Here is a 27,691-nt window from a genome sequence, read left to right as displayed (position 1 = left end):
GAAAACACGACGGCAAATAGGAAAACACGACGGCAAATAGAAAAACACGACAGCAAATATGAAAACATGACAGCAAATAGGAAAACAAAACGGCAAATATGAAAACACGACAGCAAATATGAAAACACGACAGCAAATAGAAAAACACGACAGCAAATAGGAAAACAAAACGGCAAATATGAAAACACGACGGCAAATATGAAAACACGACGGCAAATATGAAAACACGACAGCAAATAGGAAAACACGACAGCAAATAGAAAAACACGACTGCAAATAGAAAAACACGACGGCAAATAGGAAAACACGACAGCAAATATGAAAACACGACGGCAAATATGAAAACACGACGGCAAATAGGAAAACACGACAGCAAATAGAAAAACACGACTGCAAATAGGAAAACACGACGGCAAATATGAAAACACGACGGCAAATAGGAAAACACGACGGCAAATATGAAAACACGACGGCAAATAGGAAAACACGACAGCAAATATGAAAACATGACGGCAAATAGGAAAACACGACGGCAAATAGGAAAACACGACGGCAAATAGGAAAACACGACGGCAAATATGAAAACACGACAGCAAATATGAAAACACGACAGCAAATAGGAAAACACGACAGCAAATAGGAAATCAAAATGGCAAATATGAAAACACGACAGCAAATATGAAAACACGACAGCAAATATGAAAACATGACAGCAAATAGGAAAACACTTCAATAAATCACAAAACACAACGGCATTAACTTCTACCGGAAAAGGTAGGGCCTATCTAGCAGTGGATGGACCCTCCTGATTGGACAGACGCACTGTCTGTCTTTCGCGCTCCCAAATCACCCACAATCCTATGCGTGCGGCTTTGCCGGCTCGTTAAAAAAACAACAACAATGGCGGACCTAAGTGGGAGTTGGAGCGGCATCACTGATGGCACAATTAACATTTAAATGTAAGTATATTTAGTGTTTGCCGTACATTTGTTATCACCGTTAATGTGTTACATCAATGTCAAGTGTTACGCATTAATGCTGGTACAAATTGCTATTATAATTAGGTAGATACACCCCGAGCTAACGTTAAGCTAACTGAACCTATCATTTAACATTAGGCTGTTAGCTCGCTAGCTGTGTTGCTGTCTTTTATGCCATTTGTGTTCGTAAAGTTTAATGTCCGGTGGCATTTTCATCTCTTTTTGTAAGCCGTTACTGTATATGCGTAATGTTAGCAGAGATTTAGAAATTGGTGTGTTTATTAGTTGTAGCTGCAGGATTGGAGGTAAAGCTGCACCTTGTTAACTTCACTAGCAACGTTAAATGAAAGCTAAAATGTATGAGTAGTTTCCCATGTAACAAGTATAACATTCCGTTATAGCATTTATAATGGTAAAGATCTTTTTCTTGTGTTTGCTGTCTTTTAACAGGGACTAAGGAACAAATGGAGGCTGCACTACAACGCTGAAGTTGGCATCCGATTCGCAGCTTCCGATTCGGCAGTTAAGGGGAAATTTAAGGGGAACTTAAAACTGTCCGATTCAGCAGGGAAACATAATTTACATTGCTAAGTGACTGATCCTCCGTTTTTTGAACCTCTTACTGTATTGAATGAGTGTTAGTCATTAAGGTAAATTATTAATTATGTCTAAAACACACTTTTAGATTTGTGAAAGCTTTATTGTCTTTATGAGAACACAATAAAGGGAGATTTCACCGTTTTGCTAAACTTGTCAAATCAGGACTAAATTATCCCAGAGAGGCTAAATAAACTGTTTTATTTTATTGCCACAGCATGGCCTTTGCTAATTGACATTCAACGTACAAGTCCACGTCTCTCCATGCCATTTCTTATATCCATGAGCAGGTCTTCCTTCTCACTTCAAAAGAAAAGTAGAAAAAGTTATTTTTACCTTTTGGAAATCAATCCAAATATCGTCATAGATTTGCCAGTGGTTTAATTTACTCTTCAAATCCTTCTCCTTCAACATAAGTGTTGTTTTCTCACCTTTCCTCAGAAAAAGAGGCAGGACTGAGTATTTATTAAGATTTTTTTTAATTCATACTTCATAGGCCATTGTCTCAGGTGAGGAGCAACCCCACTTCTGGGGAACGCTGGGTCCCGATCTTCTTTGATGATGAAACCCAGCTGGACAGGATTGTGAAATACCTGTCAAACTTCCTCGACAGCTGTGACACACTCTCTGATAAAGTGTGCACCATGGTGTCTTCTGACAGGATCAAATACATCCTAAATGTGTTGCTGTCAGAGAGAGGTCCACAGCAGTTCCACATTATATTCATGAAGACATTTTTTTCTATGACTTAAAGTGGCTATATGTAACTTTCAGTTTGTGTTAATTCTAGCGGCCACTTTGGACAAAAGTGGTAGTATTTTCACCACACCTGCTGTCGTAAAGGTCTTTTCTTTACGGTGCTGTATTGCCCACTGTAGATTACCAAGTTTGCGTTACCGTGTTTACACAAGTACAGGGGAAGACCTGCTCATGGATATAATAAATGACATGGAGAGAGTGAGTTAATTCTTGTCCAGTTTTGACAAGTTTAGGTATTGTGGTTTTGGATGTGGACTTGGTCCAATGTGGTCTACATATGCAAAAAACAGTAAAATCTCCCTTTATGGCATTTTCACAAATAGAATAAAGCTTTCACAAATCCCAAACTGTGTTTTTAAGACTCCTTAGCCTCTCTGGGATAATGTAGTCCAGATTTGACAAGTCTAGGTGGATCTAGACCTAGTCTAATGTGGTTTATATGTGGAAAAAAAACTTATTGTGTTCTCATAAAGACAATAAAGCTTTCACAAATCTAAAAGTGTGTTTTAGACATAATTATAAATTTACCTTAATGACTAACACTCATTCAATACAGTAAGAGGTTAAAAAAACAGTTTTAAGTTCCCCTTAACTGCCAAATCAGAAGCTGCGAATCGGATGCCAACTTCAGCGTCGTGGCTGCACTAGCGTCACCAGAAGGAAGAGATGAGGAGGAGAGGGAAAGCAAAAGACAAGCAGGGAGACAGAGGCCAAAAAGAGATGTTGAATAGATTATTTGCTATATTAGAGATTGCCATTCAAAAAATAAATGCATTAAATTAACTAGTTTGTCTGTGTCTTTTAAGTTTTTGGGTGTGTATATAATATAAACTGTTTTTCAATGTTTAATTTCCCATCAAATTATGACCTGGACACAGGAAACTTCTGAGTAATTATATTCAGATGCTACCTGTTTTAATAACTAGTTAGGTATACAAGCTCTAAAAAGACATTAATGAAACGTGTATCTTTATTATAACATTTATTCAAACATTACTATATACTGTACACAAGTATATTCAACATGAAGCGGCGATCAGACTCAGCTCCCGATGATGGTGTTGCTTCCGGACTGCAGACAGAAGGAGAAAGATTAGGTTAGTCCAGTAGTTATCCAACCTGTCCTGGTAAGATTAGGTTAGTCCAGTAGTTATCCAACCTGTCCTGGTAAGATTAGGTTAGTCCAGTAGTTATCCAACCTGTCCTGGTAAGATTAGGTTAGTCCAGTAGTTATCCAACCTGTCCTGGTAAGATTAGAATTGTATCATAAGTATATTTAAGCATACTGAAACATGAAGGTACTTCATGTAACTGTGTAGTGGTGTAGTTTCTTCATCATGGTCTTAACTGACAACTGTTGACCATTTAACACACTTACACCTACCTTTACTGTATTAGTGGGTGTTTATCAATGGAGGTATTATGACTTTTCATATGTTGGTTGTAGCCTTGTAGCTTGTGTGTTTACAGTACTATTTACCCTTTCTCACTTGCAGTTTAATGCATATCATACTGCCTGTGGTAGCTCATTAGCTGGTAGCGTTTACCTTGTAGTTGCTGATCATATTTTGCACTGCATTTGTCTGAAAGCTAGAAGCTACTGGACAATGAGCTAATGTTGCATACATGCAGTAAACTACAAGCTAATGTAAACGGTTAGCTACTGCAATTCTCCTTACCGGTAAGTGTTATGACTACTACAAACATGAACTCCCACGAGTTTTTAATTTATTGACATGGGATAAATAAGACAAAACGACTATTGCTTACATTAAAGCCTATCGGTGTCGGTAACGTTACCTACCTTTGCACGTTGCGAGCAAAGTTCCTGACAGAATATTCTCCTCCTGCAAGCAGACTGACGCCGATTCACCAACAGCACAGTTCATAGTTCCACATCCATTTCGTCCAGTGTTTTGAAATGAGAAACGGCTAGTCCGTCTGTTAAATGCATAGACAGTGAGGCACTTTTATTTTTTTCATCTCTCCTTCCTGTCAAAAGACAGACAGTGCGTCTGTCCAATCAGGAGGGTCCGTCCTCTACTAGATAGGCCCTACCTTTTCCGGTAGAAGTTAATGCCGTTGTGTTTTGTGATTTGTTGAAGTGTTTTCCTATTTGCTGTCGTGTTTTCATATTTGCTGTCGTGTTTTCTTATTTGCCGTTTTGTTTTCATATTTGCTGTCGTGTTTTCATTTTTTCTGTTGTGTTTTCCTATTTGCCGTTGTGTTTTATGATTTGTTGTTGCGTTTCTCTAATTGCTGTGGTGATTTGCACTTCAGGGCCACCGTAGTAAACACATAGAGAGACACACACAGTAAAACAATAAAAATACATTAACAATAACATTTGACTATAGGGGTGAGGAATCTGTGTGTCTGTCATTGTCTGTGTGTCGATTATCTTGAGCAACGTTCATCCAATCTACTTTACACTTGGCTATTATGTACAGTGTCGAATTTGGTGCAATTTATGAACACGATACATTTAATAATAATAAACTTGATAAAAACTAAAATTAATAAAGCTGCAGCATCAGGGACAGGCTACATGGAGTCAAGCGGGGTACAGGCGATTAATATGCCCATTTGGAAATTGATACCTCTGCTAAGTGTATTTCACCATGTGTGTTTCTAACTCCGGGTGTTGGCTATATTAACGTTACAACCAAACCAAACTTTTCTTAATTTCTTTGGAGACAACGAGTACGGGCATATCCTACAGGAACAGTGCCATTCTGCCATAGTATATATAGAAATAGGGTCCAGGTTGAAAAAAAAAACGAAATTACCCTTTAAGGTGTCTGCCAAAATCTTTGATGACATAATACGAGCCACTTTCTTCCATTTTTGCTCCAGCGTATAGTCCCACAGCAATTAATTTACCAAAAACCCTCTAAGCAAGCAATTAAACACATCCCTTAACCTTGCATTCAAAACCTGTGGATTATACACACAATCCTAATAAAAAAAGACTCTCTTTTTCGCTCCTGCTGTTCATTATGCTAATGAAATTCCCCTTTTAGCTGCAGTATCTGCCTTTGTTTAAATACACAGAGAAAGAGAGAGACTGGTGGAGGAAAAACAACTGTTTGTTTTTGGTGATTCACTCTTCACCAGTGAACGTGTTCCAATAAATAATTCTGTGGCGGGATGAGAGGAGCAGGCATGAAATTATTACACAGTGCACCTTGATTGTTAATGATGGTGTGCATCTTTTTTGCCTGAGAAAGAGGGAGACTGAGAAAAATTGCCACCAGTGTGTGAAGTGCAATCCCAGTCACCCTAATGTAATTAAACATGCGAGGTGCTGTTTGTGTGTTTGTGTGTGTGTGTGTGTGTGTGTGTGTGTGTGTGTGTGTGTGTGTGTGTGTGTGCGTGCGTGCGTGCGTGCGTGCGTTTGTGTGTGTGTCGGTGGTGGGGGGTTAGGAAAGGAAACAGGAGGATACACATTTTCCTTTGTGAATAATGCATGGCCTTGAAATCTATGAGAGGTTTCTGCTAAGTAGTAGTCTGGCTATCACCAGACCAAGCTCAATCTTTTAAGATTGAACATTAGTCTGGGGAGTCTGCTCTGTAAATTTTCTCTGCGCAAGAGGCGTGATCAACGGGCATAGTTCAAATGACTCTGTACGCAATTGGATAGTCCTTCAACCAATCAACGATCCAAGTGACGTAGCAGCGACAGCGGCATCAACGGGTTGCTGCGCTTCGGTGGCCGGCTTGTTGAATGTAAACAAAAAAGCTGCTTGGTCGCTTCTCTATCGTCATCGTGTTAAACCCGCCAATAGCGCGCCAGGTGGATAAGCCAGTTTGTGATTGGTTCCCGCAGATTTGTAACGGAAGCAGGATAGATAAACGTACAGGTTTCCAGCCTGAGTTGCAGGGCGAAATCAAGATCGGGCTGGGTTTACCCAGTCTAGCTAAGTAGTCCTGCAGGGATGGAATTCACACACACACACACACACACACACACACACACACACACACACACACACGCACACAAGGTGTCCTGTAATGTGGGAGAAGTTACCTACATATACACAAATGCCTAAACATTCAGATTTATTCAGACTGAAGAGTTTATGTGAGTCCCCTGACCACTAAATGCTTCATTCCTCACTCACTGACATATGCACACACTCACACACTCCACAACATAGACACTCACACACTCCACAACACACACACCCACACACTCCACAACACACATGCTCTTGAGTGTCCCAATTGCTAAATACTTTACCCACCTGGCAACCCATAGCTCTGCTAGTTAAAAGCTTTCCAATTGGATGTATATGTATCCGATTTCACTTTAAAGAGCCTGCGGGAAGCGAAGCCGCTCGCCATCGGCGGGAAAACATCACGCTTGTATTACGGGAAAGTAGGAGAGAATGAGGCGATGACCGGCAGAAGAGATGGATAGATATAGACGGAGGCAGCGAGAGTGCAGGAAAAGGAAGGTCTGTTGTAATTAGTTTATCTAATATCACTCTGCTTCTATCTCTGTCATGTGCTCTCTCAGTCACTTTTTCATTCCTCCCTTCTTCTCTTTGACTGGGTTATTCTCACCTCACTGTTTTTGCTAAAACATGTCCATTCTCTGACATGTTTTTTTTTTTATTTTCTAATTAATCTTACCTCAACTTTCAACAAAGTATCTCTTTCTATTCTCCTCAGTTAACCTTTCCTCTCACTTCATATCCTCTTAACAACTTCTCCCTTTCCTTCCCCTCTATTACCCCCTTTTCTCCCTCCACCATCCCATTTACCCTCCCTCACTCTCCCAAACTCATCCATCTCCGTTTTCTTTCTTTCATCCTGCCTTCTCTCCTCAATCCATTCATCCCTCCATCCCTCCATTCATCCATCCAGCGTAATGTGTCTCTAAGTGAGTTACCCGCGGAAACAAAGTGGATCACATCACGTTAGTGATTACATCACCCCGTTGATTTTATGGGCACGATTGTTTATACTCTAGATGTGAGAGAAAGACAGAGAAACAGAGTTCATGCATGAAGATTCTTGTGTTTTAAAACGGCAGAGTGTTTAGTTTATACATTATCAATTTCACTGCCTGATCTAAATCAGTGGTGCAGTAATAATCCATGTCATTTATATGTAAATAAATGTCCATTTTGGGACGCCCTGGTAGCTCACCTGGTAGAGCGTGCGCCCCGTGTACTAAGGCTCAGCCATTACCGCAGTGGCCCGGTTCCACTCCGACCCTTGGCCCTTTGCCCATCCCCCATCTCTCTCCCGACTTTCCTGTCTTTAGCTGTCCTATGACATAAAGACCAAATAAGCCACTCAAAAAATATCTTCAAAAACAAATGTCTATTTTGCTACACGATAGCCATTATTCTCTGTGGCATGAAAAGAGCAATATCACTGGAGCAGTCTAAAGCAACTCATGTTAAAATCGTTACCAGATTAAGCCCGTATTGTGAATATTGGCCATCATTTGTTCATTATGTTGATACAAATGTTTGATTCACAAATGATCCAGGCCCAACAAATACAACATGAATTTGCTGGAATGATGCTTAGCTCAGCAAAATCAGATTCATCTTTCACAAGCAATCTCTAAACTGCAAGCCAACAATCTAATTGGTTATTGAAATTTGCAGCAACAGTTACCAGCTTTCACATTAGTCTGTTGTTGGCGAATTTTGCAAACCTGTTCTAAGTGTGAGTGTGTTGATGTTTAGGGATATATTTAAACCTTTCAGGAGAATATTGATGGTAGAGACCTGAATAAAAGAGGGACTGCCGTTGGTCCCAGGGCATTTCAGAGCAGTGCAGGTGTAGAAATGTTTTTGGATATTTTGCCATTATTGGACAGTTTGACAGTTGAGAGTGACAGAAAACGAGAGAGAGAGAGAGAGAGAGAGAGAGAGAGAGAGAGAGAGAGAGAGAGAGAGAAAGAGAGATTGAGCAGGTCATGCATGAAAACCCCCGAGCCAAAATCAAACCAGAGGTCTTGTGGCTGCATGGTCTGTGCCTTAGACTGCTGGGCTCCTATGGCCTTAATTGGCTTTTTACATAGCTTGTATGTGTGTTGTCATGGGTGATTATATTTAAATACTATAATTTAGAGTAGTGAACAAGGAGACCATTTAACTGCAGTGGAACCCAGTCAGACATCAACAGCAGACAATGTGTTGAGGGGACACACATTTTAAAGCTCTTAAGTAAGTGATGATAAGTTCAAACCTGGACAATTGGAAAAGTAAAATATCCTATCCTTGGGCATTTCTGCCTTTGATGATAGGAAAGCAATGAAAGGGGGAGAGAGAGGGGGAAGACATGCAGGAAATCATCCCAGGTCGGACGCAAACCCTGGACCTTTGGCGTCGAGGCATGAACCTCTGTATATGTGCACCCGCTCTACCGACTGAGCTATCCTGGCCATGACGATATTTTAGTTTGACTGTAAAAAGAATTTTAATTACAATTCTTTATAATAATATATTACATTTCGATAGCCATACTTGTAGTTAACTGGCAGACAATCATTGGCAATTACTGGCAAACAGTTTACTAAAGTGGAATGTCATGAAGCTTGCATTTGACCAGTCAGTGATGTTGAATGCTAAAACTGCTTATAACTAGGGTTGGGTACCGAAACACCGGTGCTAATACGGTACCGGTGCCTAAATGACTGGTATCTAACGGACCAAATATCAATGTGGATTACGGGGCCTCATTTCGGAGCTGCTCTCTGATGCTCTGAAACGGACATTACAGGCAACCGAAGCATCGCTGCACGGGACGCTAGTTAATGTTACACTTGGCAGCAGGTAATGTTAGCCTACCGCTAGCTAGTAGCTGGATTAAACATGGTTAAAATGCTGACAGCTAACGTTAAACGGTGTAAAGCGTGACTGTATTTCACTGTAGAGGATTCCAACACCGGGACGTTAACAGTCTGCAGCTGCCGTTGTTGGAAAAACAACACAGACTATATTCGGTTCAGGCACCGTTAAGGCACCGGCACAGTTTTAAAAGTATCGCTTTAGCACCGGAAAAAAACCCAAGCAATACCCAACCCTACTTATAACTTCCTTTCTATCAAAAACTTTTAAAGGCTGGGCTCTTTTTAGGTTTCTGAGCTCCAGGAAATGTTGCTGTGGTTTTGAGGTCCTTATGTCAGTTGAGCATAATCATTTTGTACTGCATTTCATTATGTTTTATTTTTTTGTACTCTTCTTTCAACAGTAAATCAAAGTCAGGTGCAGCCTAAAAACATGTAAAAATACATTTTCACTGCATACCATTACATATTGTTACCAAAATAGTACATTTTAGCGTAAATGTAACATATGACTAAAAAAAGTGCACATCTGGATTTAATCCTTCTACACATCAGGTGTTGATTAGCTTCTAGCAGGTACATCTGTAAAGTGGAAAAGTCAAACGAGATCTGTATGGGAAAACCAGGGAGCATCTTTAAAAGGACAGAAATCCAAAAAGGCAAATATATATCATACATGTACTGTAATTCAACTCATGAGAAACTCAGCACTTCACTGCTCTCCCTCAAAATTGTTAATAATAATGCAAAGTAATCTTTTAACAGAAAGTAACATTAAGACATTTTCGGAGGGGGCACGTTTCTCAAAGTGAGATCTGTAAGCCAGTTTTGATTTCAGCATATATATACAATAGTGATTAAAATACTCAGTTTGTGCTATCAAAGATTGAAATCTTACTTTGACATGTATACCTTTATATCAGTGTTCCCAACACGTTATGAAGTTCTACAAGTCCTACAGGTTTTTACACCAAACCAATCAAGGCCAACCCACTTCACTTGCTGCCTCAATGAGGTAGTTACCTTTCTGCTGTTCAACCAATCAACAGCAAATCCGTCATACATTGTTATACAGTAACTGAAGTAGCTTAAAGCAATACTTAGCTGGGTGGTCCCATTTTACTTCCGGGTATGAATGTGTGAAACTGCATTAGCCTACTGGGAAGCAGAGCATTCCTGAAAAAAAGGAGAACTGCTCTTAAGTGACACTAACCAGAAACTAAAGGATGCCCCACAGTATCTCTATTCCAGTCATTGGATGTAGTAGTAAGTCAAAGGTGACTGGACATGCTGTTTGGTCTCACAGAGGATTCAGCATCATTCAAAGGGCTTTTAATCTAATCAATACCGGTAAACTAAGAAACACTAAAGAAAAGAGCTAAACAGTTCATGCTGTTTGTCCCAGGTTGTAATGTCTGCTGAATTCATGGATTCACACCCACTTTCCTTTAGCGCTGAGGCAGTTCAGTCAATGGTTTGTTGTTTAATTTGCTTTTAGTTTCAGGTGTATTGTATTTGCCGGTTGCAGTGTGTCGAAAAACATGCAAAACATAACTAAAAAAGGCTCCAAGCTGCGATGAACAAAGCACAAGCAGACTAAGATGAACACTTCTAGCAAAGAAAAACTGAAAGTAAATACAGATATTGAAGCTCATACAACTGAAATTGATTTGCGGTGTTTTAACCCTTGTGTTGTCTTCCCGTCGCCTATGCAACTTTTTGTTTTTCTACGCTTTTCCTGACTCTTTTCCGACGTTTTTGTTGAGGTGTTGCACTTTCTAAAAACCTTTTGTTGCTTTTTTCAAGGTTTTTGAAGCTTTTTTAGACATTTTTGTCAATTTCTTTTCAACGTTCTTTTACCATTTTTGTTTTTCAAGTGCTATAAAATTGAATAAAACACCCAAATCCAATGAGAACAGTGAACTGACCATTTATACTACTTCTAAAGAGCGTTGTATGGAACCATCCACGTTATTTTTTTTGACAATTTGGGTGAAAGAAATCCAAATTACTGAAATATAGAAACTTTGAAAATGGGTCATATTTGACCCGAGGACAACAGGAGGTTTAAAAGTACCCTGTGGAGTGTTTGTCCTCTAGCAATGCAATGGAGCAATGCTTTTTATGAGTGGGTTCCTGTTTGTATTGTCTCGTGCACACTCATGAGGACGCACACGGGTGATGCGATAAACAGTCCTGCCAGTAGTTTCACAGTATGTGAATGATTGACCCAAAACCCCCCAAAAAAAAGGCAGGACAAAAGTAGACTGCAAGCAAGTAAACATGGATGTCAACAATGTAGGATTTTGCAAATGGCCTTGCAAACATTTTATGAAGAAAATGCAATCAACATGTTCGTTAGACCTCAATGATACACACAAGACCTCATGCTGTACATAGTTTGTTGTTTCCCCCCCAGGTTATATGAAGAAGCACACAATAACGTTAAACTTTCTTGACACAAACTAAGATTGTTGTTGTGGATAATTATCTACCTACTGTAAAATATTCTGAACCTGCAGTCAAACAAGAGGTTAGGTCCACATCAGTAAATGAATGAATGCCATTTTAACAGAGGAAACTGCCGACTGACACACAGCAGATTAGGATAATGCAGAGAATCACTGGAATGCTAATGTTTACTCACCCAGGGGAGAACAGAGACAGTTTGAGAAGCCAATATGAATTTCACTGCTTTTATGTTTTTATCAGCTTCCCTCCTGAGGAAAAGAGCGCATTTGTCACAAAGCCGTGTGTTTGTGTGTGTGTTGGTGTGCATTTATTAAGACTGATCGTGACTGTCTGCATGTGACAAAACACTGTAGTGTCCTCCGACCAAATTGCAGAATTTCAATTAAGAGGTGTGTGTGTATGTGGGGTGCAACAGTTTATTTTTTCTCTGTATATTTTCTATTCTCTCCCTCTTTCTCTCTTAAATTTAGCTTTATTTGTTACACAGTAAATTAGTTTACAGTCAAAGGCGGCTTAAGGTTATTACAGTGCCATGTTGTAAAATAGTTCACCAGGACTGTGGATAAATAGCAGTAAACATTATTTCAACAGGCAGAGGATTGTACGATGCTTAAAAATCACTTTCTTGCTTGTTCTGTGTGTTGGACACAAGCCCACCCACAATTTTATAGTAGTTATTTTTATTCGGCTTGTCCAATAAGGGATCTGGCATCTTATATCCTTTGTTATAATAACTCATACTGTAAGAGTGCTTTTAAATTACCCAGCGTTAAAAAACATGACATGCCAAAGCTATATACAGTATCTGTGAAAAACTAAAACTGAGCTGCTGCTGCTCTGTTTATAGTGTCCAGTACATGAAGCAACAAAGCATCTCCAAGTCTCTGTGGTGCCAACTGTGTTTTTATTCCACTTTCTGGAAATAAAATAGGACAAACAACAAACACTTTGTGAGAGACTGGCACGAATAAGGCACAGGATGTATATCAACCCAGTCTCACGGCAGTTCGTGAAATGGTCACGTGGTTTTTTTCGTGGTGGCCAGCACGAAAATGTAAACTAATGTATTTCAATAGGAAGCATATTTCGTGATCACTGCACGACTACGGTAGCGAGGAGTATGAAATGGCGAAAATCCGCGTAAGGAGGTTGGTTGGGGTGGTGGATGGGTCAAACAACACAGGACTTTCACCCCGGAGACCGGGGATCGTAGCCCGCGTGTGGCGTTTTGTTTCCCCGTTGTTGCGTTCCTAATCACAACCGTCACCTTATTGTCGCACGTCCCCCGCGGCCGTCTCCCACCGTGTTAGGCGTCCTTTCCCCGTTCATCTTTTCCTAAACCCAACCTCCGCCATCCCGTTATGGTCGCGTGTACCCCGCGGCCGTCTCCCGGTGTGTGACGCGTCCTTTCCTCGCTTTTCTTTTCCTAAATCCAACCTCCGCCGTCCCGTTGTTGTCGTCGCGTGTCCCCCAGAGGCCGCGGATCGTGTCCCGGTGTGTGACGTTTGCTTCCCCCGTTCATCTTTTCCTAAACCCAACCTCCGTATAGATGTTTCTCATTTCGTGCTGGCCACCATGAAAAAAACGTGTTCTTGTACACGACTCAATAGATTAAAAATAACGTGACAATTTCACGAACTGCCTTGAGACCGTGTTGTGTATATGAGTCATTTCTTGTCAAAGTCGTCCTCCTCAGCTACAGTCAATCAGACACTTCACTACAGAGAGAAATGGATTATTTGGTTAACTTGTTTTGTTGATTGGCATCTGTGAGTCCTTGCACTAACAGGATATTTTGTTAGCACCAGGCAATGATTGGCCATCGGGAGTACCAGGAGATTTCCCGGTGGGCCGGTCTATTTGTGTGGGCTGAATGGGCCGCACTCCGGTCGAAAACTTCGGCCCATAGAGAGAAGAGAGATCACATGATTGGCCCACTTGTGTGTCTTTCATGTGAACACTGGCCATTCACATCCTTGGTCTTTGACTGACCAGCGCACAGAGAGGAGAGAGATCACATGATTGGTCCACTGGTTTGTCTCTCATCTAAACATTGGCCAATCACATCCTACTATGGCCCACTTCTATCCTAGCATAGAGAGAGAGAGTGCATGTAAGGCCCGCCTCCACCGGCGGCCAAAATAAACACAAAGTGCCGCCGGTAGCTAGCTAAAAACATGAGATTTAAGCATGTCAAACGATTATTTTAGCACCCTTGTGTACCAGAGAGGACAATTTAGCTGTTAGTAAGCTGATGTTAGTTATGTTTTAGCAAGCTAAGGCACTTAGCACAAACATTCTGATTTATCCACATTCCACAATAACACAAACACATTCTATGTACAAAATGCAGCTTTAGCTTAATTTACAGACTTATCACTTTTTTTTTTTATCACAACCTTTAGCCATCTTGCCATCAGGAGCTAGGCAGCCTTTTTGACTTAGTGAGTACATTATCATACTGTCTTACCACTCAGCTAAGTGACATTAGGGGTTGCTATGCAGGGTTCAACATTAACTTTTTGTCCACCAGCCAAAAATTTGTTTTCAATTGTAGTGAATGTTAAAATTTTACTTATTTTTGGCTGGTGAATCAAGCAAATCTACTAGCCACTTACATATTTTACCAGCATTTGCAGGGCTCTCAAGTGTGACGCATTGAGCGTGACAGTCACTCATTTCGGTCTTATGTCATTTGGCATGCACTCCCGCCACACATTGTATTTCTCACGCTGAAAAACTATTTATAATATATTTAATATGCCGCAGCGCCCAAAATTTCTCTGGCGCGCCGCTCTCACTATGGAACCGGCAGGAATCAAGCGCGTCTCCCCTGGAGTTCTTAGTTGAGCCTGCCACTTATCAGCCAATCAAAAAGAAGAAAGGGGCTACACAATAGCCAATCAGAAAATAGCACTATTGTATTTGGGTAAGATTTATCGCAACAACCAATGAAAAAAAGAAGCATAGAGCAGCGTACAGACACTTCCCTAAATGTTTGCTCATTCAGAGACCAGAGACCCAAACGGGGCTCTGTGTCTGTCAGACGGTCTGAGATCTACCATATCAGCAGAGCAATCACATAATGCACAGCAGACTATGGTGCAGGTAGATTATCCATCCATCCATCCATCTTCGTCCGCTTATCCGGTATCAGGTCGCGGGGGGAGCAGCTCCAGCAGGGGACCCCAAACCTCCCTTTCCCGAGCCACATTAACCAGCTCCGACTGGGGGATCCCGAGGCGTTCCCAGGCCAGGTTGGAGATATAATCCATCCACCTAGTCCTGGGTCTCCTCTCAGCTGGACATGACTGGAACACCTCCCTAGGGAGGCGCCCAGGGGGCATCCTTACCAGATGCCCGAACCACCTCAACTGGCTCCTTTCGATGCGAAGGAGCAGCGGCTCTACTCCGAGCTCCTCACGGATGACTGAGCTTCTCACCCTATCTCTAAGGGAGACGCCAGCCACCCTCCTGAGGAAACCCATTTCAGCCGCTTGTACCCTGGATCTCGTTCTTTTGGTCATGACCCAGCCTTCATGACCATAGGTGAGGGTAGGAACGAAAACTGACCGGTAGATCGAGAGCTTTGCCTTCTAGCTCAGCTCTCTTTTCATCACAACGGTACGATAAATTGAATGTAATACCGCACCCGCTGTGCCAATTCTCCGACCAATCTCCCGCTCCATTGTCCCCTCATTCGCAACAAGACCCCAAGGTATTTGAACTCCTTCACTTGGGGTAAGGACTCATCCCCTACCTGGAGAAGGCAATCCATCGGTTTCCTGCTGAGAACCATGGCCTCAGATTTAGAGGTGCTGATCCTGATCCCAGCCGCTTCACAACATCATCGAACAACGATCCAGGGAGTGCTGAAGGTCACAGGCCGATGATGCCATCAGGACCACATCCGGTAGATTATTTTCTGAAATAAAGTGACTATTATAACTTTATTTTTCTCAAAATATCACGACTCCTCCAAATCTCAGAGAACACAGATATATTTTGAATGTGCACAAAGTTTTGAACATCAGAAATCAACAACAGAAATCTTGCTCAAACTTAACAATATTACAGTCCAGGGGTTTATTAATAAATTAAATTTAATTAATGTATCATTGAGGTGAATAATGGTCATATGCACATTTAAGGAGGTTACTTCCTCAACAAAAGATGCAAAAAAGAAGGGAAGAGTAAATGATGCCAGGCTACATGTGTGCTGACTCAGATATAATTAGAAAAGTCGATCTACAGGAGAATAAATAGATGAAAGCAATACAGAATGCCTGACAGCCTTATTGCAATATATTCCATTATGTTTTTATATTTGGATTATAATCTATGTTTCCCTTTACATAAAGATATTTCCAGCATAAATTGATTCAGAAAAAGGTAGAAATAGGTGCATACAAATTCACCAGAATGCAGGAAATGAAGTATTTAATGCTCAAAATTTTCTGGGGGAGGACCCTCCAGAAAATGTCAAAACTTGAGAGCCCTGCATTTGGCTGGTAAATAGTGCTAATGTTGAACCCTGCTGGTACATGTGTTGTAGGGGAGTGCAAGGACTGTTGGTGTCCAGCCGATTGTGGTGGGCTGGTCTGGTTCTCAAAAGTCCAGGGCTGATTTTTTACCCCAGTCCAGCCCTGGTTAGCACATTAGTGAAACTATGGGTCTGTATGATCCCTATTTGCTGTTACTTTAGCAACAAGTACTCTTCCTCGGGTTCATATTAAAAACTACAAACATAAGCAACATATGTTGACAATTACACCAAGTATACAAAACATATGGTCACAGCACACATCTTTACCCAGAGCTGTTTCTGAATCTTTGGCGTTGAGTCTCAAGTCAGTCTGGGACAAGAACAAGTCATTTCTCAGTTGTTGTTTTTTTAATAGTTAAGTCTCAATTTTATGTCAAATCTCCTTCAGGGGAAGCCATGAAGTCAACTAACTGAAAAATTGCACAGCAACAGAAACATTTTCCTTTTCAAAGCTGTTATTAGGTTTTTTTACCTAACAGAAACCAACACGGAACAGTCAATAACTGCAGCTCCATGAACGGCCAATGACTACAGAAGGGACACCCCCATATTAAAATACACGTTTTGAGCCGTCCACATTGAGGTTAATTTTGCCTCTTCAGAAACCTGTGGGCTACGTCACGGAGACTACATCCATACTTTATAGTCTATGACTGAAACCAAGTTCTGTCAATATATATGCCTCATAATTAGATTCTCAAGGTGTGTGGTTATGCGAGACCTGCCTGACTTCTTAATTTAAAGAGATCAGAACTTGAGACACAAATGTGTTTTCTCTCCTTCCAAGTCTCAAGACACACAGCACTCAAGTTAAGTCTCTAGTTCCACCGTAGTAAATCATTCTAAGGAAAAGAAACCTAACCACCTCTACTAAACGTGTGCACACATACATGTATTGGTGTAGTGTACTGCAAAGGTCAGACATGAGGCCATGTCTTTCAATATCTCTGAAAGAAACAGAGAAGACCTCGACAGACTCTCACATCCAGACAAACCCACACACACCGCGGCCCAAACCAACCACGCAGTTTAAACCACTTTGAAAAGAGGGCAAATCAAGCATCTTGGAGCGGTATCACAATATCACCCTCTGACACTTTTACACACACACACACACACACACGCGAGCGCACGTAAAGCAGCATTAAAACCTTAATTTCATTCATTTATTTCTCATCAGCGAATGTCGGGAAGAGAAACAGTTGCGTCACATTACCACACTCTGCTTCCAGGAAGCTCTATTAAAAAGGATGTTCACTTTTTTTTTCACCCCCGCTGCCTCTATTTACCCATAAGTCTTTGTTAATCTGTTTAGAGGTCTTATGGGTGCTCAGAAAGTGCTCTTTCCTCACAGCGTGGCTCATTTATCAAGCGAGATTAAGAAAAGTCCAGAAAGTGTTTTGAATACGTGCTATCAGTTGCAAATTAAATTGTACTGAGTTATGTGTTTTGAATGCACATTTGAGCAGCATTTGATAAAAACTCAACAGTTTGCATTGACTGCGTTAAGTGTTATCCCTCATAGTCCTAGACCTGCTGTATGTGCTCTGTGTTTGAAATGAAGTAAACCAAGGTGAACAGCAACTTTAAGGGCCAAATCTTGCACCCGACACAGCGCACCGCAAAGCCCGACACAAGTGTCTTTGCTAGTTTAAGACCGACGCAGTTGTCAATTTCCCGTCCAGCGCCCGCGTTGTTTAAATAGCAAATGCACCTGGGCCCATCTGTACACCCATGGGTATGCTGGGTATCGCGCCATTGACCAACAAAAACCTGGTCTAAAGTCAATAACGCAGCATTTCATTGTTATTTTAACGGCGCATTAGTAAAATGTGCGCGCACACTATGCTTGTTGCACACACAGGGACGCACAGCAGCACACAAACATGCAAAAGATTTAAAATATTACAATGTGAAATAGTATTATGGAGTTTTGGTGGCATAGTGCTCGTGCCATATATGATCTGCTCGCGCGCTTTCACTTCACGCACGAGCAGATCAGTTTCCTCTCCTGAAAATCTCTCCTTCCTATTTAGCAAATCCACCATCATAATAGCAGTGTGCCAAGGTACAAACGCGACGACACTCTGATTGGTTTATTGCATGTTATGCCCAAAACACACCAATGATTAATTAAGACACTAAGTACAACCCTTTTGAACCATGCGCCCGGCCCACGGACCCTTTTCTCCGCCATTAAACTAGCAAAAGTGGATTTGTACACGCCCTAAACGCACCAGCGTCAGGCGCTTCACTCCATGCACTTAGATCGTTAAAATAGGGCCGTAAATGTTTTTTTAGTTTATTATTGTTTTTGTTTTGTTCAGAGATGTTTTTTGCAGCCACAGAAAGCTGGATTCAAACACTGTATATTAAAATGCAATATATAATGTACAAAAATGTCTAAAGGTTGTAACACATCCAACACACTAAGCATCACACATACACACTGTTTTGAGATTCCCTTATTGAATTTATATGGCAGTAAAATTATAGTGTAGTGCAACAGCTCACCCTCAACACTAACATCCAATTCATGGAACAGAAACTGAATCGAGCTAAACATGTGGGGAGGGATATAATGACTCATTAGCTGAAACAAAACATGAATAAATATTTCCACACAATCCCACCTTCCATAATGACCACACAAAAAACATATGTCCTAACAACATAAAACGTATTATAAATCTACCAACTGTAAGCCTACATACAGGCTCGGTAACAGGATCTAACACACACACGGTGACGGACAACATTATGTTTATAGAGCTTCTATTTCAAACACAAACTAAGTACAAACACATACACATGCTGGCCATCAACAGACAATCTAAAACGGGCCAAAATAATAAGAAACTGGGCACTCTCACAAACATGACTTTTTTTTTCCTACCACATAACCTCATTAAAGAAATCCAAGCTTATTCACTACTCACCATACACAGAATTTAAAGTACTGTAGAGCAGTGGTTCCCCATAGCCCTGTCAGATAAACTCATGCACCCCATCATCGATTCCTGATGTTTCAAATGTATAACACTATTCATTATATATGAGTGATATGAGTGGATATTGTGAATTTTTTATACAAGTGAACTGTCAATATTAAGGTTGGTTTAGTCAGCAATTGTACTATTACTAGCCTACTACTACTTGGAGTGAAGATGAATGTTAAAGTTACTTTCAACTAACTATTTTAACTAGTTTCTCCATTACTTTTAGCTAATAATTTGAACTGTTTAGTCATTACTTTTGGCTATTACTTACTTGTTAACTTGCTCACCTGTTTTTCACACTCTCTTACATAACTGCAACATAGTGTTCAGGTGTTACCGTTGACTTAATGTTAATATGTGGATATATTTGAATCAAATCATAATATCTATGTTTTTATTAGTTGAACTACTCTCCATTTTTTCCACATACCCACCTTGGCAACTGTACAAATACCCCTGATATGGAATCACTGCTGAAGAGGATTATATAGTGTATCAGTTGGCAAACAAAATGTTTTGGATAATACTCAGGTCATTCCTCTAATGTGGCAGATACCTTTTTATCCTGTCTGCGTGCACAATGCATGATGGTAGATAAAGCTTGGTTAGTGTCTATCGATTGTATGCTACTTTTTACATTGCATTGTGGGATAATGTAGTTTGTGTCCGAGGACAACACTACAAATGGAAAACGCAATATAAAATGGGCTATATAGTGAATGATTTCCAACTTAACATGAACTCAAAATAACATCCACATGATAGAGCATGGACATGTACGTAGAGACACACTAAGCAATCTAAAGCCACATCTGAGGTTTATATTGTTGAGGGGACTCAAATGTGCACACATTCATGCACACACTTCAACACCCTTTTATTTGATCCCTCTTGGGATTCAACTCCTGAATAATGAAATGGCTATTTTGAGTGTTGTACAGTAGGAGTTATTGTGCGTGCGCGTCTGTGTGTGTGTGTGTGTGTGTGTGTGTGTGTGTGTGTGTGTGTGTGTGCGTGTGTCTGTGTGCTCTACTATTTGCATTATGAGAACCAAATGTCCACATAAGAGGTTATTGAGTGACAAGGAAAATCCTCCAGTTAGGACATTTTACCGGCCTCCACATCTGCAACACGTTGTGGGACGCTTGGGGTTAGGGTACAGGAAATAAGTGTGGTGTGTGTTTGCGTGCATACTGTATATGTGTATGATGGGGGGGGTCAGACTCAGCGGAGTCAGATTTATACCATAAATTGTGTATGAACTCTTTTATATGCACTCTTCACCCAGACCTCACCTCACACACATGGCACACTAAGTTTAGAAGTGTAGAGTTTCTGTCCCAGCTGATGTCATTTGTTTCCCGTCGCTTGCTTTTCATTCTGTTTTGTTCTCATTTGTTTGTTTCTATGAATAGTTTGTACAGTGATTTCTCAACTAACCTTCCAGTCAATCTTGCGGTTGTTCACAGATGTAATCCTCTGTGGTGTCTGCAAATTAGCATTTGGTTTGTGTCCCCTGTCACAACAAATATTTGTCTATGGATTGTTTTGCTCATATTTGACAGTAGATCATCAGTGGCTGTGTTTGGGTTGTACTGAACTGGGTTCTAAGTGTGTGTATGTGTGTACCAATAGTTTTGTCCAGTGGGATTGTATTTGAGTTGATTTAGGAGCTCCAGTTGTCGGTAGTCCTCATAGCACTCCTTATGGGTAAAGACTCACCTATTTTTTATCTTGTTTGTTTCTTCTTATTTTTTTCATGATGTGTCACAAAGTTTTAGTGACATTTACTGTTACTGAACTACTGTTAAGGGAAAACTTTCAAACCATTTCTGCTCAATGTTAACTTCACTTCTTTTTTTTTTGGAAAAATGCAGTCTGGAATCGGATATGGTTCTGAACATTAAATGTTTGTTCACCATGGGCTTGTGTTTACAAAGTTTTCCTAAGAAACAGAATTTATTATCACATTCTGATATTTTTCTTCAGAATATTTGCAATATACAGTACTATTTTGGCTAAAACATGTAACCAGCTAGTAGATGGTAACCATGTTCCATTACTAATGTAAGATAAACAAAAATCCCAAATCATGCAGATGCAGTGTGTAAACTACACCTTTGACAAACAACAGAAAAAAATTGATTTCATTAAATTATTTTAAAGGTACACTGTGGAGTTTCTGACCAGTTGTAGCACCACAGAGCGATGCTTTTTAAAAGTCCCATATGTGTTATTATCTTATTCACACAAAGAAGCACACACCTGTCCTGCTACCAGTTTCATGCTACTCCACTGACAACATGACATCATGACTTCGCATAAACATACACGCCCACTTTCTTAAGCCAAGTGGCGTGTTATCTGTATGCATTTTGAGCTATCCGCGTTGATGTCTACGCTGTATACAGCGGACATAAACATACACGCCTTGTGTATCGCCTTATGTACACACCTGGCTTGTTATTGACACGTGGCGTGTTTTCGCCATGTGGCGTGTTATCGCTAGATGAAAGACGATTCAGTTTAGGAAACGTTGCACACGGGTTAGGTTTAGGAAAAGAAGAACCAGTTGGGTTTAGGAAAAGAACAACAGGATTGGATTTAGTAAAAGAAGAAAGCAACGGTTGAGTTTAGGAAACGTGACACACGGGACGCAAAGGAAACGTGACACGCGGGACACAAAGGAAACGTGACACGCGGGACACGCTAAAAATTGAGTATGCGTCTTGATAACACGCCAATAATGGCATACGAATTGGCGATGTGTGCGAATATCCAAAAACCTGTTGATATCCGAGTCTTTGATAATGTTTAAAAGTAGCTGTGTTTCTCCTGCTTATCGGGTCTGCAGCCCTGCAAACTGGTGGCTGGTTGGTTTGTGTACAGTAACCATAGCAGCGCACAGAGCTGACCATAAGCCGTAAACAGGCAAGAGGCCGTAAACTGGCCGTAAACTGTGGTAAAAACCCAGATTGACACTCATATTCCGAATGCGCTGTATACATGTCCAAAGAATGCCTCTAAAACCCGAATAATACCGGAATATCCCACATGTCTTAATTGGAAAATGATATATTCGGAAAAAGGCCTTATTCGAAATATCCAACCGGAATATGCTGTTTACATGACCTGTATCAAATTCAGAATATTGTCATATTAGGAATAATAGTGGAATATTGGTGTGCATGTAAATGTTGTCAGTGTTTCTTTAGCCAATGTGTACACATGTATCATTTTTTTTATCCTTTATATTTTTTTGTGAGACATCTTTACAGACCATTGTGTGAAAATATTCATTCTGTTTCTTTTAAATATTTTACTTGCTTTTCCAAATACTTGGCAAAGCCCTTATTAACAGCTCATACACATTATATCTGGGAGATGAGACTTTGGTTCTGTCTCTTTGTGTGCAAAGTTAGACTGCTCTCTTGCACAGTGCAACACAGATTAGATAATACCCTTTCCATCATTCTGCACTGTCATGTTTTTCTCTGGGTTCTTTTCAAATGTTTCTTTGTACTCTCCTCCTTTTCTTCTTTATAGAAAGGATCGTATTTGGTCTGTCAGCATGTAAATGCGTGTGTATGAGTGTGTTTCGTTGCTATTGTGATGTGCTACTAAGGTGTGTCTGTGCTCTTTGTGTGAATTTAAGCATTTTAATCCAGACTTTTCATATCGGATTGGGGTTCACTGTGTCAGTTTTAATCTCCTTAATTCTGTATGTAAACAAATCTTCAGGTCAAAGTGTCCATCTGTTTACACAGAAGGGTTTCAAGTGCTTCCACGTATTATTTACACACACACACACACACACACACACACACACACACACACACACACACACACACAGGAGTCAGACATAATACCTTACATATCCACACATCCAAGCTCACACTGAAAGGTGCTTTCATGTTTACATTTGTTTGCCCTTGCTGGCTGCTTTAGGCTAATACCAAACAAACATTCCAGTGTGTGTGTGTGCGTGTGTGTGTGTGTGTGTGTGTGTGTGTGTGTGTGTGTGTGTGTGTGTGTGCGTGTGTGTGTGTGTGTGTGTGTGTGTGTGTTTTCACTTGTTATGGCCTGAACTTTTTGATTATTTTTTACACCTCTGAATCTCTGAGTGGGACCTAAGATCCTGAAGATTGTCTGTTTGTGTATGTTTTTCTTTTTAATGTTTGTTCATCCAGTATGTTGTGATTTGTGTTAGTGATTTTTTTTTTACTCCTATACGTATCAGATTATATTGAACTGTCCATCACAAAGCCAAAGCCACAGTGATCTTCGACAAAACAAATTACAATTTTACAATTTTCTCTAATTAAAAAAATTTCTTTCAGAGGACCAGCTAAGCAGTCAATTAGTAGTTTGACTGCCTAGCTGGTCCAGAGGGCTCTGGATCTGACCACTTTTTCTACTATCGGGTATAACTTAAGCAATTCATTATATTTAGCTCAGGTTTGAAATACAACATTTTCAAAATGACTGTTAATTGCATTTGCCAGACAGATTGGAGACATTTGACCCCCATCTAAGAAGCTTCATTAGCTCAACTGCAGTTAGGAGATTTGGTATTTTAACTTCTTTAGCTGCCTTTTTAAAAGCTTGGACAATATATGTATAGGTTTTAAATAAAAATAAAAAAAACACTGGCTGAATCACCAATTCTGTTATTACCGTTTGAAAAGCATTATAAACTTTACTCCCAGCTGAATGAACATAAATAATAACCTTGAGTTATTTTTATCCTCGATTGTGTATTCTACGCTTCTTTTCAGACAAACTGTACTGTGTGTACTGTGTGTGTGTGTGTGTGTGTGTGTGTGTGTGTGTGTGTGTGTGTAAATCAAGAAAAATAAATAAAATAATATATAATAATAATAAATAATTAAAGAAAATCAATAAACCCCAAGGGGACAAAGAAAGTACCTTATTATAAACATACATATACGCATGTAGAAGGTTAAGTTAATTCATTTCTGAATCTCGTCGTCTTTCTTCCTCTCCCCTGTTAAAATTAAATTGATTTTTATGAAACACTGTTTCACCATGTAATGATTTTATAAAGCTGAAAAAATGATAGTCAATTAAAAAAAAACAATGTTCTCAGTAAAGGAAAAGCAAAAAAAAACGATAGTTGCGTATTGTAACTCCAGATTCTATGAGTATAGGCACAGCCCTCTAAGAGCTATTGCTATTGGGTTAATCCCTTCGCACATGCGAAGTCGTGAAGATTTCTTTTGCGTCCTGTGCCCCGCACTGGCCTCTCTTATGTCCGCAGATACTGTATATTACAGTGGCTGCTCCCAACATCAGCATTTTTCTTCAGCCAATGTTGGTGAAGCAGGTGGCCCGAATCTTAGAATAGAATAGAATTTGGAGCTACAATACGTAACTATCGTTCTATTTCGTATAGGCTTCGCCCTCTAAGAGCTATTGCTATTGGGTTAAGGGCGAAGCTGACGTAGTCAGCCACCTGCGATACAAGGTCCACAAGCAGAACATAGACTAATTTGTCTTCCTATTCACACTGAACAAGGTTTAATGAATCAAAACATACGTTATTTTGATGAGAAAACCCTGTCATCATCATGAGTAGGCCTACTGATCGTGAGGCCAATGTCATGTGGATTGTGAAAATGTTTTATGGTGACAAAAAATTAACATTAATAGCTGCAAAAACCCCTGCATTCCTCCAAGCCACTCAAGTGCAGGAGGATGGAGACAGCAGCATCAAACCTGACAGTGCATCATCTGCCGTAAAGTGCGGATAAAACTGCGTGAGTCATGGGGGACTCAGACGCACCGTGCAGATAAAAAACAGATGAACGGGCACGGGGACGCCCAGGAAGCCGCTGCACCAACGTCGGCCTCGTCACCCCTATGAGGAGGCCGCAGACGCTGGCCCGAATGTTGCACTCCCTCCGCGCAATAGGCCTGGGTGATAGCTTCACACAGTCAATGAGACAGACGCTGCTCCGAATAAGCCGCACCCTGTGTGAATTCTCTGTAGTTAACGAACAGCCGCTGTGTTCGTCTGATGTCTGTCGTGCGTAAAACATACTGGAATAATGTGCACACCGGCCAAGTCGGTGAGACGCCTCGAGTTCGATTCTCACAAGCCATTCTCTCAACACTCTCACCGTTCCGAGTAATCAGCTGGGAGGTGGAGAAAAAACTGAATAGGCTATAATCACGCACTCTGAGTGGGTGTGTGTGAGCCTGTCAATTCTGACACAGCGTGGTTGGCTCTGACCGCATACTGTCCGTGGGCGTGGCGGCGAGCCTGTCTGCGTGTGTGTGAGGTGAAACATCACTCTAGCTGGAGTGAGACACGCGTTCCTGGTGCCCCGTCACCGTCACTGCCGCCACCGTTTGCGGAACGGCAAGGTGGGTGCTGCCCGCCGGGCCTCATGGCCGCACTTGGAGAGGCGCAGACCGCAGCCCGCGGGGCGCCGTCACCTTGAGCTGACACCTCGGTGCCGCCGCTCTCTAGGAGGTATGTTACCGCATCCCCTCCACTACCTACAGCCCGTGGCCGCCCCAGCCTCAGCGGGGAACTGCCAAGGTTAGCGGTCATGGTGAAGACAGCAGAGCTAGTTGTCATGCTAGCAAAAACGATATTGTTCAGCGTCGCAGCCACCTAGGCGGTACACTGGTACGCGCGGTCAGTGAAACGAGCATGGACCTGGTTTCGGGGATACGGCGGTGTGGGCTTCCGTCGGCCCAAAAAAGGGGCCGTCGGAAGCAGGATGGAGGCCAGGTTCCCGGGTTAGGGATTGCTACTCGGCATTCACACAGGTCAAGAACAAGAACCCTAGCGGTGTGCAGGGAGCCCGCCCGCTGCGGAGGAGAGAAAGAGGAGAAAGCCGCTGGTGTGGTGGTCCTCTCCTGTGACGGAGGCAGTCGCCGTAGCGGGACTCGTAGTCCTCCGCCGTTACGAGCTCTAGTCCTCCCAACGGGGAGGAGGGAGAGCCGGCAAGTGAACCATCTTCGGGGGATCGAGTCAGCGGACTCGTGCCCGCCAAAAAGGTCCCCTTCTCGGCCGTCTGGGTGCCGCCGCAGGCGGTAACCTTACCTTACTCGACTGTCGGCGGCAGGATGTAGCCGGTTGGTTGTCGGTACACGGCGGACACCGCTGTTCTTTGAAGTCTTCAAACTGCTTGTCGCTGAAGAAAAAATGGGAGCAGATCTCTGGTCGCACCACTGTAATATACAGTATCTGCGGACGTAAGAGAGGCCCGTGCAGGGCACAGGGCGCGAAAGAAATCTTCACGATGCGCAAAGGGATTAACCCAATAGCAATAGCTCTTAGAGGGCGAAGCCTATACGAAATAGAACAAGACTGTCCTCGCCTTTGGTTGTTTGCTTTAAGGTGCTATACATGATATTCAGACAACTATTTTCTATGTAAAGATATAGTGAAGTAATGGTGTCCTGTGTAGAGAATGTCACGCGAACTGTGTGTGTGTTGTAATCTGAGCTTCTCTGTTTTTTTTGGTTTTAGGATTTTGGTGGTCCAGACACGAGTGCATATGAGTGCATGTGAGTCCCTTCCTTTTGAAACTGCCCTCCCCGTTTCTTCCTCCCTTCATGTTCATGTCGCTCTGGCTAGCTTGAACAGATTGCTTTTGTTGTTTTTGGGACCTGTTGAGAAAAACTTCTGTTAGAGATATTAAGGTAAACTGTACTGTAAGTTTAAGCTCATGAGGTATATAGCCTATACTTAAATGCTTAAATGACCACTCTCTGTATTTTATTTCCCACCTGCTGACTGAAGTTTTGTTCCTGTTGTGTCCTGCTGTATGTGTGTATATGTGTGCACATGAGCGCGCATGTGTGTGTCACCTTTGCTGACACTGTTCACCGCACTTACCCATCTGACAGCTCTTGATTGATTGGCTGCTAAATGCTCCCTTCACACACACGCACGCACGCACGCACGCACACACACACACACACACAATTACTCCTACTAAAGGAAAGTCCATTAAACATCTATCAGTGGGTCTATCCTAATCATAATGGGAGACAGATGTAAGGTTTTTGGGATTACCACTCTCACTCACACATATAAAGACATACATAAACGCAATCTGTTTTACACACATATGGAAAAAAAACACTCTCTTCCACTCTGTTTCCTTCCTTTTCACACATGCACACATTTCTCTCCATCTCAAATTACACACATGCTCACACACCCTCGGACAGTGCGGTATCCATTTAACGTGCTTAGCTGTGGCTGACAACAATGATCAGAAGTCTCCTTGAGAAGGGTTGGTAAGAAGGTGAGCTGTCCCCTTCACTAAAACCACTCATTACTCAACTCACCGCCTGGATGAATGACCACGGTGTGCATGTTCCTAATGTTTGTGTGTGTGTGTGTGTGTGTGTGTGTGTGTGTGTGTGTGTTGCATGCCTATCCAACAGTGGACCTATACATTTAGCAACAGTGGACCACCGAGCCAACGGGACATTTAGAAAGTCCACTGTTGGTCATGCTTTTAAATCCTGCCAAAAA

General features: G+C 41.5%; 1 long non-coding RNA gene across 1 annotated transcript; it reads right to left on the bottom strand.

Moving 5' to 3' along the window:
• Positions 1 to 1,671: 1,671 nt before the first annotated feature.
• On the bottom strand, positions 1,672 to 13,646 carry LOC116061785. Its single transcript, XR_004107811.1, has 4 exons — positions 13,520 to 13,646; positions 12,244 to 12,250; positions 4,097 to 4,101; positions 1,672 to 1,685 (listed from the first exon to the last, which is right to left on the bottom strand). It is a non-coding gene; the product is annotated as an uncharacterized LOC116061785 (long non-coding RNA).
• Between the last annotated feature and the right edge of the window lie 14,045 nt (positions 13,647 to 27,691).

Source organism: Sander lucioperca, chromosome 15 (assembly GCF_008315115.2).
Source record: "Sander lucioperca isolate FBNREF2018 chromosome 15, SLUC_FBN_1.2, whole genome shotgun sequence".
In the NCBI taxonomy this organism is placed as follows: domain Eukaryota; kingdom Metazoa; phylum Chordata; class Actinopteri; order Perciformes; family Percidae; genus Sander; species Sander lucioperca.
The sequence above is the reverse complement of the archived record's forward strand: the minus strand, read 5'-3'. Positions and strand labels throughout refer to the sequence as shown.